Source organism: Microtus pennsylvanicus, chromosome 14, assembly GCF_037038515.1.
Source record: "Microtus pennsylvanicus isolate mMicPen1 chromosome 14, mMicPen1.hap1, whole genome shotgun sequence".
NCBI classification, from domain to species: domain Eukaryota; kingdom Metazoa; phylum Chordata; class Mammalia; order Rodentia; family Cricetidae; genus Microtus; species Microtus pennsylvanicus.
This window is the reverse complement of record NC_134592.1, coordinates 28,800,922-28,827,268: the sequence shown is the minus strand read 5'-3', so window position 1 is coordinate 28,827,268 and position 26,347 is coordinate 28,800,922. Positions and strand designations below refer to the sequence as shown.

Below are 26,347 nucleotides of genomic sequence, written 5' to 3'. Positions count from 1 at the left end.
ATGAGGGAGCAGGGAAGAGAGCAACCGCTTTTGTTAACTTTCTGCTGTTTCCCAACTTAACAACAGCAGGCGCCATTCTCAGGGCGTGCAGTTAATTCTCACAGCTGGCTCTTTTGCTCACTCTCACTCCCTTTTACATGTGCAAACAATTGTAGTTTTCTTGTTTTTGTTGTTGTTGTTTTTTCTTTATCTTTTTTTTGGGGGGGGGGCACTACCCAGCTCCCAAATAAATACACAGAGTCTTATTCTTACCTATGAATGTTTGGACTTAGCTTGGCTTATTTCTAGCCAGATTTTCTTAAATTATCCTGTCTACCTTTTGCCTCTGGGCTTTCACCTTTCTCAATTCTACATTCCTTTCTTCTTAGTCTGTGGCTAGTAGTGTAACTGGGTGGCTGGCTTCTGGAATCCCCTCTTCTTCTATTAGTCTCTGCCTGGCAGCCCTGCCTACCCCTTTAGACCAACCAGGTGTTTTAGGCAGGCAAAGTAACACAGCTTCACAGAGTTCAACAAATGCAACAAAAAAGAATGCAACACATCTTTGCATCATTAAAGAAATGTTCCACAGCATCAATGAATGTAACACACCTTAAAATAATAATCCAAAACAAACAATGAATTTCAGAAAGATCAAGCCCCTTTTTCAGGTGGCCTAGTTGGGACCTGAATATAAACACTGAGAATCTTTCTTTCTTTCTTTTCTTTTTTCTTTTCTTTTTCTTTCTTTCTTCTTTCTTCTTCTTTTTTTTTTTTTTTTTTTTTGGAGACAGTGTCTCTCCATATGGCCCCTTGCTGTCCTGGAACTCACTATGTAAACCAGGCTGCCCTCACACTCACAGAGATACACCTGCCTCTGCCTCCTAAGTGCTGGGATCAAAGGTGTGCATCACCACACACAGCCCAAGAATCCTCTTATACTTAACTGATTTGTCTCCATACCTTTAGCCCTTACTGAGAAACCCGGTGACAGTGTTAGAGCAGAGGGACATAGACCTCAACTGGCCTAGTCCCTCTGTAGAGGGAAAAGCATAGTATGGGGAGACCTAGCACAGGGTGCTAGGGCTGCTGGCTATAAAAACCAGGAAGACAGTTATCCTCTGCCCCCTTCCCCAGTATCTCCTGACCCTGTCTCCACTGCTTCCTCCGCGGCCTTTTTATATTGCCAACAGCTCTGACAATATCTCACTATTATAAAATATTATTTGGTACTGGCTCCTGTCTCGTTAGCTACTATACTGAGAACCTTCATAATAAAACGTCTGTTAAATAAGTGAACCCAGACCATGACCCAGACAGAGAGGGAGAGAGAGAGAGCTGTTACCCACAGCCCTTGTTTTGCATAGTGGTCTTAGGGAAACGGGTAAACACATGGTAACAGCCCCCACTTCAAAACCCGTCTCTCCATCAGGGTGGGCAGATATTTGGTGAAACTTGAGACCCACTTGAGGAGTGTGATCCTGGCAAAATGGACCGGACTCATGCCACTCCTGGGAGGGGTTCAGTTTATAGATCATTCTTCTGCTGATGGAGTGGGAACTGAGCCTTGCCCGGATGTGGTCCCAGGGTGTGGCATAGCGCTACCTTAGCAAGACTGAATGTCTTTTGTTGCCCCTGGGTAGCTGGGTTAGGAGACTCCAGAGGAGAGTTTGAGGCATGGGAGAGGGTGGGTGGGTAAGGCAGCTGCCAAGGCCCAGAGCCTCGGTTGCTGCAAACCGCAGCCAGGGAGCGGCAGCCTTGTGCATTCGCGATGGTCATCGTTTCTGATAGCTCCAGGATTTCCAGGGCAGAAGCTCGGTCTCTGTTTATGGTAATCTAGCCCGGGTTCCCCCTCAGGTCAGAGCAGCGTAGGGCGGGGCCAAGGTTGACTCCTACTGGGAGGAGCCGGGATGCCGCTCCCGCGGTGGTGATGCAGAGAGGAATTTGCTGACAGTCCCTTGCCAGGTGGAGCAGGCTTCACAAGGCCGCGAAAAAGGAGGAGGACCCGCCGGCTGTCTCCGCTCAGGTAAGAGTGTTGACTGCCACTGGTCCTGGCAGCCTGAGCTCTTCGCCTGGGGCTGGCGGTGGCTGTGAGGGTTCTGGTGCCCTGAGCTTGGGGACTGTCGCTGCTGGGAGAAGGGATGAGAATCCGGGTCCTCAGCTAGGGAGGGGGCAGGGAGGGGTAGCTTGCTGAGAGCTTTCGGCGACCTGGGGCTGGACTGGAGGGATGGGAGTAGGGGAGACTGCGCCACATGCGGCGCACATTGGTTGTTCCCCAGCATGTGTCTAAGGCAGGGTGGGCTAAACTGCCCACTAGGAAGGGCCTTGACTTGGAAGACCTGTCTTCATGGGATGCCGGGATGGAGGTGGCTGGGAGGCTTGCCTGGGGGTCCCTGCCTCTCGTCTGAGCAGGTGGGAGTTCCTCTCAGGGCACCGCACCCTATCCATCCAGGGACTCCCCTGGGCTCTGCTGCCCACGCACTGGGCTGGCCTAGTAGGAGGTGGTGTACTCTACTGTTTCTGTAACCACGGCGTCACTGATGGGCTATGTGGGGGTATGTTTCTAAGCTGGGCGTCTTGAGTTTCAAGGTGGTGGGGCCCTGGGAACCAAGGATACCACCTTTCTGAATGTGTTTTCAAAGACAGGATTTTCCTCCAGTCTCAACTTGAAAGAAAGAAACTTTGGGTTTGGATGAAGGTCCTGGGGAAACTGAGGTCCAGGGGTGCTTTGGCTTGACGGAAGTCACCCCATGTGTCCACAGTGCTGGCCTTCCACGTATAATTTGACCCCCTCCGGAGGAATGGCGGCTAGCCTTGCTCTCTAGATCCCTGACTCCCTCTGGGCTGGATCCCCACCCATGTCCCCCACTCCTCATCCCTGAGGATACAGGGAGTTACAGCTTCAGCAGTCTTGGGGAGCCAGAGGTGTGGACACCCGCAGGGGTTGGAATTGGACAGGAAGGAACTGCTAAAAACTGCTTACTGGGCTTTAGACGGGGTGATGGGTATCTGTGGGTTCAGGAAAATAGTAAGAAGTGGCTTTTAGTGACAGAAGAAGTCCCCCAGTGTTCCCCATGTGCTAGCCTTGATGGAAGGCTGTAGAAAGTTCGTAGGGAGCAACATGGTGCTGAGGGGAACAAGAAGATGTCCAGAGGCTGTGGAGCTTGTTCCAGAAGAGTGCTGAAGTCTTTTGGGGGGGAGGGGGACACCTCTTCTCAGCTTCCCTTCTTGTTCTTGTCATCTCTGATCTGCGGCCCCACTGCATCTGCTGCCAACCTGGTCGAATGTCTCTAGCTGATCCTCCTTCTCCCTGAGACAGGTCTTTTTCTCGGAAGGCAACTGAGGCAGAGCAAGAGCAGTGGTGTTTTAGAACCAGAATCAGCTCTCACTCTTGTGCAGAGAGGCACAGAGGGTACTGTGGGCTGCTTCACACTCCTCACCTGGGTAGCTCAGGGCAGACTGAAGGGGCCTTATCCTTGCTTCTCCTCCTCCCCCAAGTCCTGGGAGGTGAGGGTGTGGCTGTCCCCTGGAAGGTAGGGTTAATATGAGCAGCACCAACACTCTCTCCTCCTTCAAGGAATGTTTGATAGTTACTTAGTAAGGAAGCAGCTTGAAGGAGGGAGACAAAAATCACTTGGTTACCTTGCCAGCATGTCCCCAAAGGGCTCTACTGTCCTGTGGATCCATCAAAGCCAAAGTCAGGTGTCTCTCCTGTCTGGGTAGCTGCAGCAGCAGCAATGAGCTGTAGACAAGGGAACCTGCTATCTCTCTGAGACCCCAACAAGATAAGAGGTTCTGACCAGTCCACATGCCTAGTGAAAGATACTATGTGCCTGGTTGCTTTCCAGAGATACTTTCTGGGTACAGAGTCCCTGGAGTTGGGCTCCAGAGAGGGGAGCATGCCTTGGGCTGCTAGGTGGTCACTGGGATTCTCTGGGGTGATCTCTGGAAAGGAGGAACTCTCTAGAAAACTACAATGGAGTCAGCACTATATGAGGTGGCCATATAGTGCCAGAGAGGAGGACCCACCCACCTACCACCTCCACTGGGACCCTTCCCCAGGAGAAAAGCCATTGTTCGCTGTCTAGGAAGCTGGTAATATGTCTCAGCCTCGCCATGAAAGGTCAGGCCTCAGAAAGTCCCCATCTTACCTCCGGGCCATCTTAATCCCATGGAAGGAGAATCCGGCCTATAGAACTGAGGGCCTGTTCTGGACTTCTGGACCAAGACTGCTGGAGTTTCTGTCTCGAGTTACCATTCCTGACATCTAGGCATGAACACACCTTCTCCAGATGGGTGGGAGGGCTCTGAAAATGAGTCAAGTATTTATTACAGAAAGGAAAGGAAGTATTTTTCTGGGAGACTCTGGCCTCCGTGGAAGACATCTGTTTCCTTCCTTAATGAAGGAACCATGGCCATCCCCTTTGTGTAGGATGTCCCTTTCTCCATGGCTAGTCTAGGGTCTCCGTAGTCTTAGACTGGCCCCCCGTCCTACTTCTAATTATACTCTGGCCTTTGAGGACTTCTCTGGCCCCCTCCCCAGCTGACTGATATTAACATATTTAACAGGGTTGCCGCCCAGAGATGCTGATGTCTAAGGGCACATGGAGCTTCCCCATAAGCCTGTACCCTCCTACCAGCATGCCAAACCCACAGACCCTCTACTATGGCCCTTTCTGGGAAGGAGCTGATTGAAGAACCATAAAGATAGTGGTTGAAAAGGACCGGGAGCTCTGTGCAATAATCCAGGCTGTGGGAATTCATGTGGCATTCAGGCCAAGGGCAGGCTTTCACTGAGAAAAGCTGTAATGGAAGTGCTTAGGGGAAGTGCTGGGCAAAAGAGTTTGATCAACAGCTTCTAATGCCCTGTCTTGCCTGACTGGGACCCAGTACTCTCTCCTCCCCCTGTCTTGAGAGAGCTCAGGTTTGAATTTACACACCAGCATACATGTATATCCAGGACTCTACTTTCCCACCCATGAGTTCACAGGACGAGAACCTGGGGCCACTGATAGGAACATGCGGGCATTGCATAGAAGATGGGTTCATGTTGTAGAGCTGTCCGGATTGCTTGGGGCTGAGAGTAGCTCCTAGGAACATCTTGAGGCTAGAACTCCACGAGCTGCATCCATGCCAGCTTCTAGTGGGAAGCCAAGCTTCATGCCAGCTTCTAGTGGGAAGCCAAGCTGTCCCTTCTCATCCCCGAGTAGCCTGGCCAATTGAGGTGGTCCTGGAGATAGAAGCCTTCACATTGTGGCTGAGTCTTCTCAGGCTTGTGCCCAGACAGATAGACACTAGCCTCAGGCCATGCCCCTGGCTCAAGAGCAAGGGAATCCTAAGGTCTTTGGAGACTCGGGAGCAGTACAGCCCTGTAATCAATCAAGAAGATGGTTGAGTTACTGATCATGGATCCCTTATTACCTCGGATGTCCAAATGACAGTTGGCTATAGCATCAAAATGCCGCAAAGAATAGGTGGACATGTACTCAAAGCCCTGTGGGGGGACCGGAGCACGGAGGAACTGTCACATGTGACACAGGATTCGGAGGTTGCTGGGGGCTGGCCTTGTTACCCACTCTCTTCATTTCTGTAAGACGAGTCTTCATTTGCAGTACTGGGGAACTCCCTACCCTGTGTAGAGTCCTCAGGAAGATACAGGGAAAGGAAAAGGAAGTGACTGGGTGGTGCTTTGCCACTAAGTCCCCTTTCCATTTGCTTGTCTTTTCATTTCTGAGCCACCAACTCCCTAGGAACCTTTGGGATGACAGGCCATACTTTGGTGGCACCATTAAACGTCTAGTGACGGCGGGCCAGCCATGTAAAGTTCCCTTCGGAAGAACCTCAGCTCAGGGTCCTGAAGGTCCGGGAGAAGGGAGTCACCCAGGAACCAGAAGGCATGTGCGTAGCAGGTGGTAAAGGGGTCAGGGGTCCCCTCCTGGCCAGGCTCATGTGTGTCCAGGAGTGAACTAGACCAGACCTGAGAAGACCGCAGACATCAGGTCGGGGATCATCTCTTGAGGTCTTTGTGCTCCATGGTTTCATGTGCTTGGTTATTACTGCTGAAATCTCCCTAGGCTCCAGGAAAGAAGAGGACCCAGTGAACTTTCACTCAATAGAGGAGAAAATGGAGCCTGTGGGAGGTGGCGTGAGCCACAGCCTTGCATATGTCAAGGGATCTGACTCCATAATACAGGGGTCAGGGGTCTGTCTCCATCATACAGGGCTCTGTCTCCAGCATACAGGGGTCAGGGGTCTGTCTCCAGCATACAGGGCTCTGTCTCCAGCACACAGGGCTCTGTCTCCAGCACACAGGGCTCTGTCTCCAGCACACAGGGCTCTGTCTCCAGCACACAGGGCTCTGTCTCCAGCACACAGGGCTCTGTCTCCAGCATACAGGGCTCTGTCTCCAGCACACAGGGCTCTGTCTCCAGCATACAGGGGTCAGGGGTCTGTCTCCAGCATACAGGGCTCTGTCTCCATCATACAGGGGTCAGGGCTCTGTCTCCAGCACACAGGGCTCTGTCTCCAGCATACAGGGCTCTGTCTCCATCATACAGGGGTCAGGGGTTTGTCTCCAGCACACAGGGCTCTGTCTCCAGCATACAGGGGTCAGGGGTCTGTCTCCATCATACAGGGGTCAGGGCTCTGTCTCCAGCATACAGGGCTCTGTCTCCAGCATACAGGGGTCAGGGGTTTGTCTCCATCATACAGGGCTCTGTCTCCAGCACACAGGGCTCTGTCTCCAGCACACAGGGCTCTGTCTCCAGCATACAGGGGTCAGGGATCTGACTCCATTTTACAGGGTTCTGTCTCCAGCACACAAGGCTTTGATTCCTGTATACAAAGGTCTGACTTAACCTACAGGGCTCTGTCTGTAGCATACAGGGGTCGGGGTCTGTCTCCAGCATACAGGGGTCAGGGCTCTGTCTCCAGCACACAGGGCTCTGTCTCCAGCACACAGGGCTCTGTCTCCAGCACACAGGGCTCTGTCTCCAGCACACAGGGGTCAGGGCTCTGTCTCCATCATACAGGGGTCAGGGGTCTGTCTCCAGCACACAGGGCTCTGTCTCCAGCACACAGGGCTCTGTCTCCAGCACACAGGGCTCTGTCTCCAGCATACAGGGGTCAGGGCTCTGTCTCCAGCACACAGGGCTCTGTCTCCAGCACACAGGGCTCTGTCTCCAGCATACAGGGGTCAGGGATCTGACTCCATTTTACAGGGTTCTGTCTCCAGCACACAAGGCTTTGATTCCTGTATACAAAGGTCTGACTTAGCATACAGGGCTCTGTCTCCATCATACAGGGGTCAGGGCTCTGTCTCCAGCACACAGGGCTCTGTCTCCAGCATGCAGTCACATCGAGGGGGGTGGGAAGCTTACCTCTGCCGTGCTGTTGTTGGTTTTGTTGAAGCTGTTTAAGACCCAAGCACTTGGAAGTGAAGGTTGCTGGTTTGTCCCCTTCCCCTCCACTCTGGGCAGGGTGCCCGGTGCTGGGGCAGCTGAAGGACAGTTCCTGTCACAAGAGCAAAGGAGGCAGAAGGATAGGATTCCTTCTTTACCCCCACGTGTGAAGGGTGGAGACCTAGACTTGCTCCTACCTACAGCAGCTTCTCAAGGTCCTATAGATAGTAGCCTCTGTATGAGAGGGGCAGGCAGAAGAACCCTATCCCAGAGTCCTCCAGTGGGTCTAGGAAAGGAAGCCAGGCCAGAGCAGCCCTGATCTTTCCCATGCTGGGGAAAGCAGGCTTTCAGGCCAGGCTGGGTAAGGTGAGGTGCCCCAGGGACTCTGCCTTCTTACTGCACAGGTCAGTTTTGAATTGACCTCTGTCGCGGGCCTTCCTCACTGGTCCCAGAGCCTTCCAGTTCCCTTCTTGGGAATCAGAACCACTCCTCACACGCTGTGCCCTCACTCAGGCTCAGAGGGTCCCCTTCTGTGTATGAGAAGAGATGACTGATCACCTTGAAGTTCCTACAACCACCTCCCCCGCCCCCAGCTTTTCTTCCTCACCTCCTCCTTTTCTTCCTCTTTCTGCTTTTTTGAGGCAGTATCACACTGTGTAAAACTGCCTATACCAGACTTCACAAGACAGACTTGCCTGTCTTTGCCTCCTGAGGACTGGGATTAAGGTTGTGTGTGTTGCCATGGCCGACGCCCCCAGATTTTCTTGTCTCCCCTTCTAGTATGCCTAGTCTTACACACACATATGTCCCCGGTAATCCATGGGGAGGGCAGGGAAATGAAAATAATCATTACATTCCATGACGATGGCAATGTAGAATTCCGTGGTGGGATCTTCTGACTAGAACACATGGAGGTGCACTTGCCTGTGCTTTATGACCGATGGTTTCACGTCTGGGTGTGCAGTGACCTAGAGACACTCAGGCCTATGCAGAAGGTGTCAGTCTCTGGGATATCTAGGGGAACAACACCTGAAATGCAAAAAATAGGGTCTCGGCCACCGTAGCTTCGACACTGATGGAAGGGACAACCAAAGCTGTGGCGCCTGCAAGTTAGCACAAGCAGAATGGGGAGCTGTTTATCTCATTACTTTATTCTAGTTTGACTTTCTTGAGACCCGGTCTTGCTATGTCTCTCTGGCTGGTCTGCAGCAATCCTCCTGCGTTAGCTTTCTGAGTGCTGGGATTACAAACATGTATATCACTCACTTCTTGTTGGAGGGAGGGCCGCTTGTTTTTCCTGGCCACCGAGCTAGTATACATCTGAAATAATCACACAGAAACCATATTATTTAAATCATTGCTTGGCCCATTGGCTCTAGCTTCTTTTTTTATTTTTTAATATTTTTTATTGATATTTATTGAGTTCTACATTTTTCTCTGCTCCCCTCCCTGCCTCTCCCCTCCCTGCCTCTCCCCTCCCTCCCTCAACCTTCCCACAAGGTTCCCATGCTCCCAATTTACTCAGGAGATCTTGTCTTTTTATACTTTCTACTTCCTATGTAGATTAGATCTATGGAAGTCTCTCTTAGTGTCTGCATTGTTGTCTAAGTGCTCTGGGATTGTGGATTGTAGGCTGGCTTTCTTTGCTTTATGTAAGAGTTAGCCAATAAGAAGCTGAAGCTCTAGCTTTTTATTGGCTAACTCTTACATCTTAATTTAACCCATCTCCATTAATCTGTGTATCATCACATGGCAGTGGCTTACTGACTAAGTTCCAGCATCCGTCTCTGGTGGCAGCTTCCTGGCTTCTCCCTGACTCTGCCTTCTTCTTCCCAGCATTCCGTTTAGTTTTCTCTGCCTTGCTCTGTTCCCCTACAGCTCTGCCATAGGCCCAAAGCAGTTCCTTTATTAACCAATGAAACAACACATAGACAGAAGGACCTCCTACACCAACTCCTGTCTGAAGTTTTTGTTCTGTTTTGTTTTTGAGACAGGGTCTCACATAGCTCAGGCTGGTCTCAAACTTACTAGGTGGAAACAGATGCTTTGAATATCTGATCCTTCTGCCTCCATTCCCAAATGCCAAGATTACAGGTGTGTGCCACCCCAGCCAGCAGGGAATTTTATATTCTGTAAATTATACCTTGAGAAGACTGATATGCCTGTACATATGTGTGGTATCTATGTATTCTATACAGCTATGAATAAATCTAAAAATGGTTGCAAAAGGAGATTGCAGACTAATGCCATCAGTGATGATATAAGGTCAATAAAACTATAAAGCAAGTCAGTATGATTAATAAGATGAACAAGTGTCAGCACCTGTGGTGATCTTCGGGAAATGGAGCTGAGACTTCCGGGCAATGACTTCTGGTTTGTCAGGAACACTTTGTTCCTCACACATGTGCACACACAAGCATGCACACTCACACACTCACACGTCATCTGAAGGGAAAATTATAGCTTGTTAATATTTGTTAATTGGGTTGATTTTATTTGCTTATCTTTTCAGTGTTTAAATTGATTTTGTTTTCAAAGGAAAGGCACCAACTCCTCCCAGGGAGGCAGAGTGGGGTCCTGGAGGAGGTGACCACTGAATGCTGAAGGAAGAATGGGTGAGGCAGGTTTAACCCGTGCAGAGAGCTGGGGAAAGGAAGTGTAGGGTGTCCCAGGCCGGGTGATAAAAACATGCAGGCAGCGTTGAGATGTTTGATGAGTCCCTTGTATTTATGGAGCGGCCCTTTCTCCACCAACTTCCCTTTCTCTGTGATTTCAGCACTTCTGTATTTGGGCTGTGTGCACAGTAATCACGGTCCTGGGAGAAACTGTCTTGTGTAATTTTATGACTTTAATTCACTTATTTTAAAGATTTATTTTTAATATGTGTGTCTGCCATGGGGGGGCATATATATACATGCATATGGTGTCTGTGAAGTCCCAAAACTTCTAGGGAGTTGTGAGCCACCTGATATGGGTGCTGGGAACTGAACTCGGGTCCGTTAAACCCAGAAGAGCTGGAAACCCAGACAAACCAATAATTATGGGAGGAACCAAGTCCTCAAAAAACCCTAAAAGAGCCAGGTTTAGATAGTGTCTGTTGACCCTTCAAGGACCGGGTAGTGGGAATGTTATTTAAATACCACCACCCATACTGGTCTTAGGGAAGAGATTCCAGGCCCTTCTGTGAAACTGGTACCATGCTGATAACAAAGCACAGGACAGCTGGCGTGAGGCACACATTCTCATAATTCACAGATTAAATAGCAGAATGAATGTTCATCTGCGAATATTGGTACAAAACATGTAAGCTAATTAATAAATAGAATCATGCAATATTGTATTTTATTTACTTATTCTTTTACATTTTTAAATTTTTATTTATTGTTGTGGGAGCTGCGGGTCGCATTCCTGCTGCCCCAGCTCCTGGTCTCCTGGCTAGCTTATACCCCGAAATAACACACAAACTGTATTCTTTTAAACACTGCCTGGCCCATTATATCTAGCCTCTTCTAGGCTAATTCTCACATATTAATTTAGCCCATTTCTAATAATCTGTAGGACCACTAGGTGCGCTTATCGGGAAAGATTCAGCATATCTGACCTGGCTGCTTGCTGCATCGCGTCTGGCTCTGAGAGGAACTGCATGATTCTGAGCTCACTTCCTCTTTCTCCCAGCATTCTGTTCTGTTTACTCCGCCTATCTAAATTCTGCTCTATTAGATGGGCCAAGGCAGTTTCTTTATTAGCCAATGACCTTCCTCCATCAATTTATGTTTTGGATCTATATTATTTTTATATAAGTGCTCTGCCTGTACACTGGCTTGCCAGAAGAGGACATCGGATCCCATTATAGATGGTTGTGAGCCACCATATGGGTGCTAGGATTTGAACTCAGGCCCTTTGGAAGAGTGGCTAATGCTCTTAACCTCTGAGCCATCTCTACAGCCCCCTCTTGACTAATTTTTATGATGAATTTAATTTATGTATCTGAGTGTTTTGCCTGTTTGTGTGTGTATCATCATCTGCATACGTGGTATCCATCAGATACTAGGAGATCAGAAGAGGGCTTGCCTCGGACTTGAGTTGCAGATGGTTGGGAAACACCAAGTGGGTACTGGAAACCAAACCCAGGTCCTCTGCAAGAGCAACATGTGCTCTTAACCCCAGAGCTGTCTCTCTAGCCCCTATTCCTGATCTTTTAAGATGCGATTTCATGTAGCCCAGACTGACACACTACATATCCCATGAGGACCTTGAACCTCAGACCTTTCTGCCTCTACCTCTTGAGTGCTGGGATTATCAGCAAACACCATCATACCCAGTACAGGGTCTCAAGGGTATATGATAAATATTAATGTATGTATTTGCTTTTTAAAAATTTTTTTTTTGTTTTAGTTTTGGTTTTTCGAGACAGGGTTTCTCTGTAGCTTTGGTTCCTGTCCTGGAACTAGCTCTTGTAGACCAGGCTGGCCTCGAACTCACAGAGATCCGCCTGTCTCTGCTTCCCAAGTGCTGGGATTAAAGGCATGAGCCACCACAGCCCGGCTATGTCTTTGATTTATTTTATTTTATTTTTATTTATTTATTTTATCTTTTAAATTTTATTTATTTATGTCTTTGATTTTTAATGTGTGTGTACACATGAGTATTTGTGTGTATGTGTGTGGTGTACATTACATCCCCAACATGTTCTATACCTTTTACCTGAAACATGATGTACTCTGTGCTGGAGAATGTTTCACAAGTACTTGAGAAGTGTGTGTTTGGGAACTGCTGGATTGGGGTGGGGGGTGAGTGGGAGGAAGGAGAGGATGGAGGGGAAAGAGAAGCAATGTCTGACCTGATGGCAATAAAGAGTTCAGCTCATATTGCCCAAACTAAAGAATTTAATAATGGACAGGGGGCAGAAATGAAATAGATATAGTGGTGTGTCTGAAAGGGTCATCGTGAAACCCATCCTGAAGTTTTCTAGATAAAGTAATGAATAAGGCACGCCGGTAAACACAGTTAAAATGGTGATGTGTGCCTGCCATCTGTTGTGGATGCAGAGAAGCTGGCAACTGCCTGTACTGCTGGGGCTCTGCAAACCCCTTCATTTTGCAGGACAGTCGGGCCTTGTATATTAGAATGTAAGCGCTGCACACCCTTCAACCCAGGGTTTTCCAGAGCTAACCCCAGAAATGTTTATTGCAGCTTCTTGCATCAAGCGTAGGGAAACAAACCAGGCATAGATGCACGCAACCCTTAACAATCTTAGCCCTTGAGGGACTGAAATAAGAAAATGGCCAGTCCAGGGCCAGCCTGACCCACACAACAAGTTCAAAGCCAGACACAGTCGCAGAAAGGGATGGAGGGACCACCTAAGTGTCCAGCAACAAGGTTAGACTCATGTGACATGCAGGGCTTGATTCAGTGGAATACTGTTGAAAACTGAAGATGTTGATGCAGAGATGTGTGATGTGTATTAATGAACAAAGCAAAGGGTGGCAGGGGCACGAAGGTATACATGAAGGTGCACCTTCATCCATCAATGGGGAAACGTAGAGAAAATCACAGCAGGGACATTAACTATCTTCATGTTCAGAGGTGCAACAGAGCCCTGGGAAGGCAAGGGCAGTGTGCCCAATTCTATTTTCATTGTGTAGTTACCTTGAGTGGACTCCTTCCATAGCGTGTTGTTTTCGGAATTTAAAGAGAATATTTCAGAAGAAATCACTTGTGAAGAGAGAAAGCTATATAAAATGTCTTACCCTGAGCTTCCTTCTTTTTCTTGCTTGGAAGTTCTGGGGAATCAGACCCGGGACCTTCTGCATTCTGGGCAAGTTCTCTGCCACCAAATGACGTCCTGGCCCTGAATTTTCATGCTAAGTTCCCTTTTCTGTGGGTTCATCTCGTCTCTCATTGGCAATGTCAGATCTGGAAGGGTCCGTAAGAGATCGTCCCTCCTTCCATTTTGTTCATGAGGAAAATAAAACCTGGAGATGTGTCATACAACCTGCCTAGAGTCCCTGGCTAGTCTCTGCAGACTTTGGGCTCCCCTGATGTTGTTTTTAGGAGAGGGGCTGAGGATGCCATGCAACTTACAAAGCCTCATCCTCGGGCGTGTCTACCCTCTCCCAGTGTATGCCATGAGTATTTCTCCCCATACCTCAAGATGTGGACACACAGATCCTGAGGCACCTTCCTGGATATTTGTTCTTCGTGGGCCAGGCAGGGGCCCTGCAATAGGCATTTCAGTAAGGTCTCCTCAGACAACTCTGATGGAAGAGATGGCTGTGGCTCTGTGTACCCTCCTTTCACCTCAGCCCTGCTGCTTTACTCTGTATCCAGGCTGAAGCTCCCATCCCTGCCATCTACCTCTGCTCAGCCTGCATGGCTCACTCAGGTCGTGTGTTGAGCACCCATTGGCCTCTGAGATGCCCTTCGCCCTACCAGAGCTCTCCCCAGGCTGGCCCAGTCGGAAGATGCTGACCAGCACATTGTATCTAGGAGGGACCTGGCCAGCTAGGGCTCAGGGAGGAGCTGTCTACAGAGGTCTGGGATCCCTGCCTGCCTATCCTGAGAGTGTTCTGTTGTCCCTCTGCCACAGAGCTTTGAAGGAACCGCTTTTGTGGTCAGGAACTGGTGAGACACCGCGGGGTCACCTGGAAGCACCTCTTCCCAGGGACTGATCGAGAACAGGAAGGCCTTGGAACCTAGCCTTTCAGCCTGAGCTCTCATCAACACCCGCTGCCCTAGGTAAGTGCCCCTAACTTCATCCCCCAGCCCTGGCACTGGGTCCCCCACCCCATCAACCTTGGGAAATGTGGCCCTTTCGTTGTCTTAGCCTGCGGTAGCTCAGTCAGCACTTGGGGAAAGTCCTGCATAGACGTCTTTAACCACAGCCTGCCTGGCAGGGGCAGCAGGGACTTGAGCCCTCTGCACAGGGCACTATCTCAGGGGGCTCAGGCTCCTGAGGCTCGAGGGAAAGCTGAGATTGTGGGCAGCTTGTCCTCCGATCATTGGTCAGAGCTCCTAGCTGGGACCTCTGCATGGAGGGTCTTGCCCAGCTGCTCTGGTATGGGGAGCAGGCTCAGGACAAGTCTAGCAATGCTCTTCTGGGTGCTCCCTGACTCTGGAAAGGATTAAGACAGATAATATCTTCAGACCGCTGGAGCTGGAAGGGATCTAACTGAGCTAATCCAACTCAATCCCTCTTTACTTCTTGAGCACCACTTAATATCAACAGTGAATCCAGATGTTGGCACTGAATATCTCAGAGGAATCAGGTGTAATCTTGTCGAAACCGCCCGGGAAGCTTTCTGTTTCAGCTGCCTCCTTCCTGCTAGCCTCAGCCCAGCCTCTGCCCCCGGGTACCTTTCCTCTTCCCTACCATACGATCTTCTCAACCAACCCACAGTCCTTTGTCCGGCACCCAAAGGTAGGATGTGTTGAGAAGCAGGTGAGCATCGAGGGGGAGTCTTTCTTCCCTATTTTAGATGTGAGAACGCAGATTGGATCTTGGAGAAAGGATGCTGCAGCCCTGGAAACTGTAACAGGATAAGCTCTCTCTGAGAGCACCTAGGGCCTCTCCTTCATGAAGGAAAAGGCTGCCTTGTATGGGCTGTGGTCCAAGAATACTGAAATTGTTGTTGTTGTCCATTAGGGTCATCTTATATCTAGTTCCTTTTCTATGCCAAGTGCTCAGTGTTCCTGTAGCCCTTACGACTTCCTCTCCCTTTCTCAGGAGAGCCCCGCAGGCCAGGTGGCCTGGCGGCAGGTAGCACTTACTTCCGTCCCCCTTCAGGTCTCGAGATGGCCGTGGAAAGCCACTGTGACTATTTTGAAGGCTCTGCAGCCACCTGTCAGCCTCACCTTCTTTGTGCACCGCAGTCTCTAACCATCAAACGGGGGAACCAGTAGAACCCCAAGGTTACTGAGGTTTAAATAGATAAATGCCTGTCAAGTGCTGGAAGCAACCTCTAGCATTCTGTAAGTGGCTCTCATAGTAGCTCTGCTCATTACCAAAGCCTGTTCTCTCCCAGTCAGGCTCAGATGCTTGATTAACTTCCCTAAAGCCCTGAGTAGCCGTCTGACTCCCGGGGCATACAGTCCTCCATGGCTCCCTGTGGCCTGTACCCTAACCTGCCCTTTAAGGGCCTTGAAAGCAGAAACTGCATGTATTGTACTTACATTGTACACTATAAGAAGTAATATTAATGTCTAATGAGACAGCATTTTCTCCCTCCAGGGGAGAAGGGTGGACTGAATCCCCAGGGAGTAGAGGTGTAACCATATGCAGCCAGCTTGATGGTTTAATTCAAGCTCTGCCTCTTACCCACAGCCATGATGTGAGCAGGGCTGGATATGGGCTGGGCTGCAGGTTCCACTGGATAAGGGTGGCTCTGGTTTCATCTGGGTCTGTGAGACTGCAAGTACAGTAGCCCTATTCTAGATTCCAGCCCTGTCCATATCAGAGTGAGGAGAGATCAGCTGGCCACTGCCCAAGCCAGGCAAGGAGTGCAACACTCCTTCAAGTTCAGGCCAGGCAGCAGACATGAAGTCATTGTCCTTGGCTCCAGGAGCTCTAGGCGGCTGGAGGTTGGCCGAGAGCACACCGGATCAGCACCCTGGACAGAGCACGCTGCACCTTTAACCCTGCATCCCCACGGAGGAGAGGCTGCGCACCAGGGAGGCCTGATGGTTGGTGGAGCAGGGCAGAGCCACATTTAAAACCAAGCTCATTTCCAAGTGCAGAGGCGGGGGTTAGCCACAACCATGAACTTTTCTAAGTCTCTATTTGTCCACCTGTAAAATGGAGAGAATAATACCCCCTGCATAGGGTTGAGTCCACGGTGGGTCAGCCAGCTAGCGCCCTTGCACAGGGCCAGCTTCATTTCAGTCAGACCCACAGACGAAGCTGTTCTTCTCAGTGCCACATCCTGCAGCCTGCTCACTTTCCCTCAGCACAATGTGCCTTGCAGGCTATGGGCTCCATTCCAAGATGACAGACGACAGTGGTGGTTTAGACGGGGGCGAAGGAGGATCAGCCCAAAGCTTCCAAGATTCCTGGCAGGGTGAGAGGCAAGGAGGGAAGTGACACAGATCTGTCTGATTTTTCCCTGAGATTTCTCCACCGGGAGCCTCAGGCACTGCCAAGCCCCAGGAAGAGAGGGTGTGGTGCCAGAAACTGAGCAGACCAAGCGGTGCCGGTTCCCGCAGGGCAAGCTTTCCTCCTCAATGAACTCAACAACAGTTGAGTGCTTGGGTTCTGGGCCCAAGGCTGAGCACTGAAGTCAGAAGCATGTCAACTGAACACTAGTCTGTCTTCCTAGGCCTTCCCTCTGCTGGAGAAAGGCAGGGTGTCCAGCACGCAGCTCACCTTTATTTTTATTTTTTTGCGTTATTTATTCTTACTGTTTTAGAGGCAGAGTCTCACTGAGTAGCCCAGGTTAGCCTCAGACTGTGTCAGTGTTCCTGCCTCAGTTTCTTTTTCTATTTATTTATTTATTTATTTATTTATTTACTTATTTATTATGTATACAATATTCTTTCTACGTGTATGCCTGAAAGCCAGAAGAGGGCACCAGACCTCATCCCAGATGTTTGTGAGCCACCATGTGGTTGCTGGGAATTGAACTCAGGACCTTTGGAAGAGCAGGCAATGCTCTTAACCACTGAGCCATCTCTCCAGCCCCTGCCTCAGTTTCTTAAGTGCTGGGACTACAGGAGTGTACCACGAGGCCTGGCAGATAACCTATGTTAGGGGGAGAAAATGTAATATAATATGGAAACAAACAAACAAAAACCCAGAAAGAAAGGAGTCTGTGGAATGCCTCAGAGCTGTGTCATTAAATCAGGCTTCCAGGGGGCTGGAGAGAACCTGAGCTTGCGTCCCAGAACTCATGTGAGGTGGCTTATGGCCACCTGTCACTCCTCCAGGGGATCTGCTGGCCCCCACAGACACCTGAACTCTCGTGTACATGCTCACATGTGGACACACACCTATTCGTGATTTTTAAATATGAATAGACATTTAAAATTATAGCAGATAATTTGAAAAATTGGGTCACCAAGGCAGATGTTACCAAAAATTTAGCACTCGAGACCCAAACTGCTCACCTTGGGAGTTCCTGGTGGGTCTCAGGATTCAGAATCAAGCGATTTCATGAGAGCTTAGGATAGGAGCAAGATCTAGAAACCCTCCTAATCCTAGCCCAGACGATGCCATGCCTTTTCTCCAATATTTCCATGGCTCCACACAGCCTACACCGTGAAGCACAAGTCAGCCAGCCTGTCTTGGACGTCATGGTCTGTCAGGTTTCCTTTAGTTCAGCAGACCCTTTTCTCTCTACCTCTGTAGCCAAGCCTGTCTTTTGCGAGTATTTTATTCTCCACTTCCCTCCTCCTCCCATTTGTCCCTCTCTCTACTGCTTTCTTTCTTTTTTTTTTCTTTTTTTTTTTTTTTGGTTTTTCGAGACAGGGTTTCTCTGTGGTTTTGGAGCCTGTCCTGGAACTAGCTCTGTAGACCAGGATGGTCTCGAACTCACAGAGATCCGCCTGCCTCTGCCTCCCGAGTGCTGGGATTAAAGGCGTGCGCCACCACGGCCCGGCTTCTCTACTGCTTTCTGTCAGGGCGGAATCTCTGCTTTAGGAGTTCCTTCTGCCCCATGGTCCCTGAGGCTAGAGCTTCAGCAGATACCTTGCTTTGTACTGGGTTTGGCTCAGAGCTGCTGTCTGATCTGCCACCTGGGTACTTGCTGAGGCCTTGGCCTGAGCTCCTCCACCTCCAGCAGGTGTTGATTCAGTAAATACGAGCTGAACTGTGTCCATGATTAAAGGCAGTGGGACAAGCAGGGTGAGCCTTGAAGGCCTAAGGCAGGAGAGAAATATGAACAGAAAAAAGGGAAGGGAAATGGACAAGGAAGAGAGGAAGAAAATCACCCTGGTTTACTTAGACTGTCGCAGGCAGGAGGATGGGTCTCTCTTCTCCAGAAATAGCTGCTACTCCCTTCAGCAATCCCGGATAGTATCTCTCTGAGTTTAATTAGAACACCTCTGGCTTTAGGCAGAGCCTGTTTCCTCTAGTTCCATCTCTCGGTCTGAGCCGTTTTGTTGAACCTCCAGTCAAGGAAAAGCAAAATCAAGAAGGAGCCTGGCCCCTGACCTGGGCCTGCCTCTGACTGAGGTCTGTAACCCACCCCCAGCCATACACGAACGGGAGGACTAAGGTGTGGATGTCACCACAATTTCTGGAGGCTTTAAGAGCTATGGCCCCTTGGCCACTTGTTTCTGCTCCCCTCTAGGGCTGACCTTTATCCCCAGATCTGTAGATAGAGAGGCTCCAGACCACCACACGTGATTCTCAGGACCCTCATGAGTTCCAGCCTCTCTGATGCTCCGTGAGGCCGTATAAACCAGACCAGCATCTTCAAAGATCTGGCTTCCGCCACCCTCACTAGAACAGCTTGCTTTTAGCAGGCAGCTGCTCTCAGAGCACCCCTGAGGCAGTCTACATGGCTTCTGGCCTATTTAGACAGATGGAGCCAGAGCCCAGGGATGGGCTTCAGCTGGGCCTTCATCTCATCTGAGGGTGGCATATTTCCATCTAGGGACTTGAACTCCCTAGGGAGCCCGACACAATCTGGACCCACAACTGCCTCCGTCCTCTGCGGCCTCCCCCTGAGCTTTTGTGCATTCGGTGCTCGGCTCTTGGAATGTCATACCATGGCTGGATGCCTTTATGCCCTTCAGGGCATCTGGCTGCCCTACTGATTCAGTGCTCACGTGGTAGCAGGGGATCCTGACTTGGGTTGTTGGGGGGTAGTTTAAAAATCCCGTGCTTGTAGATTCTTAGCAGAGTGCCCGGCAGCTAGCAAGCTGTCACCTCATGGGAACTAAACCGTCTATCTTTTAGGAGCCACCTCTGGCCAATCCAGTCTCTATGCATCCTTTCTGGACACCAGCGAGAACCAGATACTGCTCTCTGTGACCCTCATGCCTTGCAGTCCCCTTATCCCATGTTCTTTTAGGGAACGGCGCGCCTGGACTCTACGCTCTTTAAGCTCAGGAGCCAAGTCGGGGCTGAACTGGTGGTTTTGTGAGTGGAAGCTGTGCGGCTGGGAGAGCAATACTATGGTTAAGAGAACCAGGCTGCCGGCCAGACTATCTACTCCAAGGTCTCCACTCAGCTGGGGGACTGCTGGGGCACCTTCCTCCTCCTCCCAAGGACTTGGCCTCCATAGGGCAAATTTTAAAGCCTGGCCCAGTGGTATTGATATCATTCAGGGGATTGTTAGGGATACTGCCTCCCAGATCTGCCATTCCAGAACCTTTAGTGGTTCAACATGTACCTCATCATACATTCAAACAGTGACAAGGAGAAAACCAGACCAGTGAGTCCCTTGTGCTGCTGTGGCCACCACCTCCCCACCCTGAAGGCAAACTGCTGGCTGTTTCTTGTGACCTCTCCGAAAGGAAGTGGGGAGTGTACCCCAGGCGGGTACATAGGGCCCAGCATTCTCTCTGTATGCTGTCTGTACTGCGCTTTGCCCCTAGACCATTCAGCGGCTACTCTCAAACCTGAAAGCCTACTTATGGGGTTCAGGCTCTCCTGACCTGACTTGGCATGCTGACTAAGGGTCCTGCTACGTGTGGCTGGCCTTCGCCTCCCAATTCAGTGCTCAGTGTGGCACAGATCGGGGGTTCAGTAGGCAAGCTCTATGTGGATGCAGAGAGTTGTAACTAGCTGGTTGAGTCTGCGTGGGACTAGGGCACAGCCTTTGGCTGTGGAGCCTTAGATGGTCAGAGCTCATCTTGGCTGCAGGAGATGGAGGGGATGTCAACAACATCATCTTATCTGGTTGCTGACTTGGTTGCTGTGGGCAGCGCTCTGTGGGCAGCCTTTATCCTTCTGTAGCAGCAGCTGACTCTCGGATCAGACCCTACCCCACTACATTTCTGTGATTCCCTCCCATTCCTCTCCTCCCTTCCAGCCGTCTACCCCCCTCCCCTGGACTCACGCTGAAGAATTAATGAGTTAGAGGCTGAGGAGAGAACCATACCCTGGAGTCTTTACTCCCCTGTTGATGAGGAATGGAGCAGCTGCCCAGTCTTGCTGGCTGAAAGTGTAGTCCAGACTTGTTGCTATGGAGACGAGAATTATAGGGATAACTCAGGGTCTTGCTGGAGGCTCAGCTTTGCCCAGTGGTGAATGCATTTGCTCGACCGCCCTCAGATGGGAGATGTGCCACATTTCTCCTTCTCTAAATCAAGACAGAAGCTTCCATAAGCAGGTTCTAGCCAAGCCCCAAGGGACAGGGTAGGCAGGGTCTGCCTAACCTGAGATGGGAAGTCTACAGTAATACGGGTCAGCGGCTGCGGGAGAAGTAGCTTAGATGACAATGTTTGCAAGGTCCCTTCCAGGACATATGCTCTGGGTTTGACATCCCAAGGCCAAACAAGTCCCTCTGCCATGCTTCCTGACTTTCTCATCTTCGGTAAATATTTGCAAAGTACCCAGCCCTATCCAGACAGGAGAGACTGTAATGAGCAACAAGGGCTCAGGCTGTGTCATTAAGGGATCTGCTGTTTCCTGGGGGAGCCAGCCATGTGAAAGGTCCGCTTGTGAGTATCACACAATATACGAGGTCCTAACACAGCAAACCACGCATCACCCCGAATGTGCTGGCCAGTGTGCAGGTGGCTCACTTGGTTTCCTCAGTCCTCACAGCTGCCCAGTGTGGAAGATGATATCAGTGCATCCATTTCATAGGTAAGGAAACCGAGACAAGGGCAGTTATTAAACCTACTTAAAGTCATGGGGCTAATACACAGCAGAGGCTAGGGCTGGACCTAAGGAAGTCAGCCTTAGGGACCCACGAGTACATACTGCACTGTGTGTGTCTCCCAAGGTGCCCTGAGGTAGGACATGGTGCATAACTTGATTCCCCCCAAAGAAATAAATATTAAACCAAGGTTAGTAGCAAAAACGAGTTAGCAGTGGCAGGGGGAGCACCTGGGCAGGGAGACTAAAGTATGGCAAGGCCCTGGGGCTGTAGGGGGAAGGGATGCCAGTTATACAATTGAAGGGAGAATCTGGGAGACGATGGATGGAAAGGAGGAAGTTGAGATAAATAAAGTCTCAGTGTCAGGCAGAACTCTCCATAGCGGGTACAACCGAAAGCCCTTCTACAGGATTCCCTCACCACCCTATCCAGGAAAACTCCGAAACACTCCAGATTGGGCTCAGTGGTCCTTGTCTGGGAGCTGTGCACTGTGGCAGACTTCTCCCACGCTCTAACTGCCTTTTAGCAAGAATCTGTCTCAAGCCTCTCCTGGAATGAGCTTGGGGAGGGAGAGAACATTCCCGATTCTTCCTACTACATGGGGAACTCAGGGCAAAGTGATTAACGTAGGGGACATAGGGGCTTCCAGGAGGGATGTTGGGGGGTGTTGCGCTGTGCTGACTCCCAACATGGTATTCTAATGGGCATGGGGTACCAAAGAGCCAGAGGATGCCAAGGCATTTGAGAGCAGGGGCATCTATCTGTGAGAACCAAGGCATGAAAAGAGGGGTTCCTGGTAGTAGGAAGAGAGGGGTGGCTTGAGCAGACTTGATCTTCCTGTGATCAGCTGCCCAGAGCTACCAGGGCCCTTCCCCATTGACAAGTTACAACTGGCAGAATAACTGAGGGGTGGCAGGGGTTTGATGAAGGAAAACCAGCAATGCCTGTGACTAGAAAAAACAAGGCTTCCCTTTGCAATACTACATACAATAGGACATGCTCATTTAGCTTTTCTTTTTAACCAGAAAAAAAACTTAAAGACCCGTGAAAGAACATGGTATAATTTTAAGGTATTTTTCTTCTCTATTCCTTAAATTTAAAATAACGAAACCCAGGATCCTCTAGTCTTAGAACATCAGCACATCCTGCTCTTCTGAATGTACATCACACACAGAAGCAGGGTGTCAGCCCCTCCTCTTAGTCTTCCCCGGCTGCAGTCCAGCCCCTGGAGGTCTGGTCTGAAAACCCCACAACTGCTTCGCCTCCTGTCCTGTCCTGTCCAACTTGGGCCTGGCCACGGTGGGTGCTGTGGCAGAGAGGCTTTGGCCCCTGGGTTGGCATGACAAGAGTCTGAGGGCTTCCTGGCAGGGCGAGGCACCCCAGGGTGGGGGAAGTCAGTTTCCATAGCTTCTGGCTTTGACTCCCTCCTTCTGCCACAGGTCCTGCATTCCCCCCAGCTTTGTGACTGGACTTAGCCTCAGTTTATCAACCTGTGAAATGGAGCGCAGACTCTTGCAGCTCAGGTGTTGCTCTTAGGCACTCGTGAGGGATAAACGCTGCTTAGACAAAAGACTGCACCTGGCGCATCACAGGGATTCCTGCCTTCTTCCTTCTCTGTCTGGGGTTTGATTCCAGCATAGCTTGCTGTTTCTCCATTAATTTCACTTCTGTCTTGAGTCTGGGCTTTTTTTCCCCCTCCAATGCTGTTCTGTCTTGACTGTGGGTCACAGTGTGATTCAGAGGGGCTGCTGAGTTCTTCCCCTGGGGCTCATTGCCCACTCCACTGCCATTAGCTCCCTGACCTAGCCAGTCTCTCAGGCTCTTCAGACTCAAGATTCCTCTTTTCAAGATGACAGAATCTAGCTGGTCTTTGCACAGGACACAGAAATGCTCTAAGCATTTTCAGGGGTTCTTTATTTAATGTGTATGTATTTAATACTAGGCACTCCATGCTTTCAAAATGACCAAGATGGTAGACACTGGTTCTCAGAAGAGCGGAACTGGCCCAACAGACATATATCACACAGTCAGGGACTGTTCCTGGGACCACTGGGCTCCTATCTGCTCCATGGCAACCTAGGATCAGGAAGTTCCCTATGCATTTGTGACACTTGCATTTCTCTACACCTCATCTCCCCAGGAGATGAATCTGCCCCCTCTTCTCCAAGGATCACTGCCAGCCTAAGGAAGACAGGCTCCTCCTCCCTTCCACCTTCTCACTCTGCCTTGGTACCATCTCTGAACCAATCGGTAGCTAGAGCCCCAGCCGCAATGGAGCATGGGAATTGTAGTTTTTAGCTTTCCAGATTCTTCAACATAGGAAGGCACATAGGAAGGAACCATGTATGGAGTCCAAGGGTCACCTACGGCATCTAACACTCAATCTGATAGATGTATTAACGATTCATTAAAAAGCCTGGCATCGTGAGTAGCATGTAGAACTTCCTAAACACCAACTGCCATCCTTATTATGGTACCAGGGATGCCAGTAAGCGAACATGACCCTCCCATAATCTCTGGTGGAGAGAAACTGCCACAGAACCTTCTATGCTGCCTGGTGGTTTCCATGGTTCTGGGATCTATTGATGGACTCAGCACTGGCTGGCTGCCCACATAGCAGGTCCTCTGCTTGGCAAACTGGTACCACCAGGTCCACTCACCCTATATGTAGGAACCTCTGAGAAGAGGCTGGCCTCATCTTTGGAACAGGGTAGCAAAGACAGCAGCTAACGCTTGTGGTTCCTACAGTTTATAAAAACCGTCTGTGCACCGTCTTCTTAACTAGCCTTCATACTCACCTGGGACCTGTCAGGGCAGACAATGAACTCCATTTCGTAGGAGACAATGCTGACTATTAAGAGGTTAGATGGTGCCAGGTGGTGGTGGCGCACACCTTTAATCCCAGCACTCAAGAGGCAGAGGCAGGTGGATCTTTGTGAGTTCGAGACCAGTCTGGTCTACAGAGCTATACAGAGAAACCATGTCTTGAAAAACCACCACCACCATCACCACCACCACCATCACCATCACCACCACCACCATCACCACCACCACCACCATCACCACCACCACCACCATCACCACCACCACCACCATCACCACCACCACCACCATCACCACCACCACCATCACCATCACCACCACCACCATCACCACCATTGCCACCACCACCACCATCACCACCACCAACAAAGAGGTTAGTTGGCAGCTGGTAAATATCTGACCTCTACTCAGAACTATGTTCTCCCTCTACTCTGTACGATAACTTGGGGAGGAGACTTGGGAACAAACAACATGATGTGGGTGAACCAAAAACACGCAGCACTCAGATGCAGCCTGCAGAAAGAGTGCAAACCGTTTGCAGCTGTTTTTCTCTCCCTCTGAGTGTGGGTTAGGAAGAAAGGCCATCTTTCAGGGTCTACTATATGCTGGTCAGTGTAGGGGCTCTAGGGAAAGCCCAAGAAAAAGAAACGGCATCTACTATTTGAACATCCCATAGACGTTTCTGGAAAAAAAAACTGACTGCTTGTGTGCATAGAAGAAAGAGAGGCCAACATTAGGTGACAGTAGCAAGAGCCATTTGTGTTGAGGGTACAGACCAGGCCTGGCATCTAAAGGAAGCTCCAGAGAACAGTGTGGGAGCTAGACCTCGGCTGCAATGAGATGAATTTCCTGGCTCACCCCAGAAGTAGATGGTTTGTAGAGTGGGGCAGAGAGCTCTTGGGTATGTGGCAGCGGGGGGGGGGGGAGTGGAGAGGAGAGCAGAAGGCAAGTGTGGTACCCAATGAGGAAGTCTCTGGGGGGGGGGGTGGCCTCTGAGACTGTGGGAAAATGTCAGAGCTTGGAGATCCCAGGAAGAGATGCAAACCTCTACACTATCAGTTGTCAGAGCAGTGGGGATGGAGCAGAAAGGAAACATGGGAATATAAAAGGACCTGGATCCTGAGATACCCCTACACACACACACACACACACACACACACACACACACACACACACACGGGCGCGCGTACACACACACACACATGCACACACGCAGATATCAAGATTTAAAGGTCACAGGGTTGCCATCATTTATCTATGAATCTCAAACTCTCCTTTAGGCAGGAAATGTTTAGATATCCACAACCCCTTAGCTATATGCAGACAGTTCTAGGAATCTTAGTGAGTGGCCACCCGTCCATTCTGCACACAGAAACTGGCTCATTTGTAAGATCAGGAGTGTTAGTGTTCTCTAAACACCTTCCAGCTGATTCAAAGCCCCTTGCCCTCTCCAAAAGGCTGTGAGGTCACTGAAAGTTCTAAATAGGGTGCCAGAAGACCAAGTTCCCACTTCCACCCATTCCCAAACCCACCCGTTCCCAGGCTTAGACAAGTATCTGAACCTGTGGGAGATTCAGCTTCATCACATTGTAGACTGAGCACACTGTCCTTGGCCATAAAGTCCTAGGAGATGGAAGATAATTTGTGGCAGGGCAGGCTCAACTCAGGTAAGAGTTGTGGCCAGCCGCCGTGGCTGGTGTGGAGAGCTATGGAGCAGAGCCCCTAGTTCCTGTGACTCCCCTACCTGTTCTGCTCCTACTGGCAATGAGAGTCAGCTGAAACCACCAAGCTGGTTGCCTGGAAAGGAGTGATAGGGGAGAAGAGGAGATCCAAAGGCTAGAGGGAGTGGGAGGAGTTCACATGGCCGGAAATCAATTTGTTTGTTTACATCCTGAACCAGGAGAGATGATCTTTCCTACTGTTAGAGAAAAAAAGAAGGGTGGTTATTATTGAAAAGGCAGAGAAGACCAGGATATGGTGGGGGCATGCAGGAGTTACGGCTTTGTGCATGCTGCTGGTGGTGGTGGGGTATGTGTGCACGTGTGTGCACGTGCATGTGTGTGTTCATGTGTATCTGTGTGTGCATGTGTTCGTTTATGTGTGTGTGTATCTTTCTGTGTGTGTGCATGTCTGTGTCTGTGTGTGTGTGTGTTGGTTGCCCACTTCTCATGACTTGTGACTACAATGATTCTCATCTGAGCCCAAGTGCTTCCCTTATGGGCCAGTTCCTGCTGGTCCATTGGGTACAGGGAGGTTGACAGTGACCAGGCCCTGAGCAGTACTGGGAAGCACAGCTATCAGCTTTGGGCCAGCTTAGATTCCTGGTTCTGTCCGCCGTGCTTACACAAGGTGGCATCACCTTGGAAGTCTGGGAAGGTTCTG

The 26,347-nt window shown here is 50.1% G+C and overlaps 1 protein-coding gene across 1 annotated transcript in view; it reads left to right on the top strand.

The window, feature by feature from the left end:
- The first annotated feature begins 1,526 nt into the window (after positions 1-1,526).
- The window catches only part of Tmem63c (transmembrane protein 63C), a 72,532-nt gene continuing 47,711 nt past the window's right edge, over positions 1,527-26,347 (top strand). Inside the window, exons 1-2 of the mRNA XM_075948652.1 lie at positions 1,527-2,002; positions 13,966-14,114. The gene's annotated coding sequence lies outside the window, so the exon portion shown is untranslated. The remainder of the gene's footprint in view (positions 2,003-13,965; positions 14,115-26,347) is intronic.